The sequence below is a fragment of the Wasmannia auropunctata genome, unplaced genomic scaffold (genome assembly GCF_000956235.1).
Source record: "Wasmannia auropunctata unplaced genomic scaffold, wasmannia.A_1.0 LD334376.1, whole genome shotgun sequence".
Lineage (NCBI taxonomy): Eukaryota > Metazoa > Arthropoda > Insecta > Hymenoptera > Formicidae > Wasmannia > Wasmannia auropunctata.
The window spans coordinates 1-2755 of NW_012028514.1; the positions used below are offsets into that span (position 1 = coordinate 1).

General features: G+C 30.1%; 1 pseudogene; it reads right to left on the reverse strand.

The window, feature by feature from the left end:
• Positions 1-2186: 2186 nt before the first annotated feature.
• The window catches only part of LOC105458726, a 2130-nt pseudogene continuing 1561 nt past the window's right edge, over positions 2187-2755 (reverse strand).

Sequence of the window (2755 nt, forward strand, 5' to 3'; positions counted from 1 at the left end):
TTTGTAATATGATTAAAAACGCATGTGTAATCATTACAATGTCTTTTTAATTAAATATTTTTTTTATTATTGCTACAACAATAATCGTTTTGTCAACACTTGTTTGATACATGACATGCATTCGGATTTTCTTGCATTTCTAAATTTCTCTCGATAAGCTTTTCATATGCTTCTTTGAATTAATTAAATTATTTTTGCAAAGATGATCACAGTTGTTCTATTGATAATTTAATAATACGAGTAACATTATTACGTTTTTGTATTTTTTTTATAGCTTATCTTTTAATGAACCATGTAATGAATCAGTTCTTTACGGCTCAAGAGACAATGTTACTTTTAATATTCGCAGAAGTATTTTACTGATTATAGTTATCGCTCGTTAACTTGTTGCAAATAACTTTCTCTTTATAAAGTAAGTACAGAAGACTATTATAATTTTGGCATTTTTAAAATTTATTTTATTTTGAACAAGAAGAATAATTTTTTAATGGGTTACGCAATATTATATTCGACGATACGTAAACAGGGCAAGAGAATTAATAATGTTTACATTAATGTAACTGCATTACGAAAAAATAATCTCAAAAGTTTCATATTTTTTCTATTTTCAATAGGAATACTCGCAATCTCTGATCGACGCTATGAAAATTCTATTTTCAATAGGAAAATCTCTATTTTTAGATAATTTTGGTTATCTTTGTAGTTCATGAATTTTTATTAGAAAATCTTGACAGTCGGATAAATGGGAGGTAATCGAATGCAGATTCAAGATGCCTGTGGATTTCAAATGTATTAGAGTTTTTGAAGTTTTATCTGTGATCAATGATCACGTGCGCTGACCGTGTAGTTAATTCAACGAATGATCAAAGTGCCAATCAAGATCACCGATGCTTCGCGTGCACAAACTCTTAACCGTGTTCATCTGTCCTTTAGTAAACTTCTTGGTAGGACGTGGGAGCGTCGAATTTACAATCATACATGAAATGACAAATCAACTTCCAAGCAAATTTATATCAAACGTTATCCGTGGAATGTTAAAATCGCAGATCGCTCGTTTTATTACTGAAACAAAAAACCGCAAAAACTAAAAAGTAAATTGAAAAATTATATTTGAAATTTATATTTTACTATTGTTTACACTTCAATTCTGGCATAATATTTTTGATGTTACATTATGAATGTTTGTTTATTTTGTAAAATACCTATGAGGCACTGATGAGAGTATTTATCAGATTTTGGTAATATTATCAGTATGTTCTTGACGCGCGGTGTTTTGTGCAAATGAGCCAACTGTAATAATAGCTACGTTAACGCACGACAAAAATATTTGATGCGGTAAATGTTTCAAATATTTCTCTTTACAATACTTAATAATATATATATATATTAATAATATATATATTTTTTATACATTTAATAATATATAAATTAATAATATATATATATATATATATACTGATAACATTACTAAAATCTGATAAATACTCTCATCATTGCCTCGTAGATATTTTACAAAATAAACAAACATTCGTAATGTAACATCAAAAATATTATGTCAGAATTGAAGTGTAAACAATGGTAAAATATAAATTTCAAATATAATTTTTCAATTTAATTTTTAGTTTTTGCGGTTTTTTAAGTATATATATATATATATATATATATATATATATATATACATTGAATAAATCAAAACTATAAGTTCTTCAGTTACACGTATCTTAGATAGTAAGTACTTAGTTTAATTAAGCTATCTTATCAGTCTATTTCACTGTTACACAGTGTTTTGCGAAAATTGTTTGGTAACAGAAACGCCACGATAAACGTTCTTGTTTTTATGGTAAACTAGTATATAAAATTGGAGAAATAGAGCAGAAGAATTTATATCACTGTGCAGCAGAATGTTTTTAAGTTTTGCATAGAAATCACTATTTCGTACCGACTGCTTCCGCTTTGTCAAACGTCACCGGAAATTAGATCAACACGTGAACGCTTTGTGATTCGGTGAATATGTACCTTTTGATTTCGTAACAGAACCGAGTCCTGTCCGACTCTTGCGTTATCCAATAGCTCTATACCATAATACCTCCAGTTTTCGATTCGTATCAAGTGATCGTAACAAGTGATAGGCGCTACTCGGCGATAATTCTCGGGATGATCTTTTTGGCAGATTAAACTCATTAGCGTTTTTTTTGAATGAATTAATTTATTTTGTCAAAAATGTGTACAGAATTGTGAGGGATCTACTATGTACAACCCTATGTCATATCGTATTATAATTTTATACATGGAAAAGATATTTTTTTCCGTGTTTTAAGAATTGATAATAAAAAAATTATATAAAACGAAAGACAGAGTGCGTGTCATAGTTGGAAGCGAGATCGGAATTTAGACCGCGTTAGCTTCAATCCAGTCCAGATGAGAGACGACACGCGTGTATACGGTTGGATAGGTAGTGCTGGCGCAACCATTCGCCCAGGATACCAATCCAACGAGTTTTCCACCGACAGTCAGTGGGCCACCAGAGTCACCCTGAGAAAAGCAAGGATTTCAAATTTTATGTCTAGATCTTGTTTTGTGCATTTTTCATTACAGTTTTAAATATTTGACGATTTTTAAGAGATTGCGGTTAAATTATTACCATAAAGATGTTAAATACATAGATCGATGTAATGAGAGTTGAAATGTCAAGAAAACTTACGTGGCAAGATCCTTTCTCGGTTGACGGGTCGTATGCCGTCTTCTGCTTGAAAAA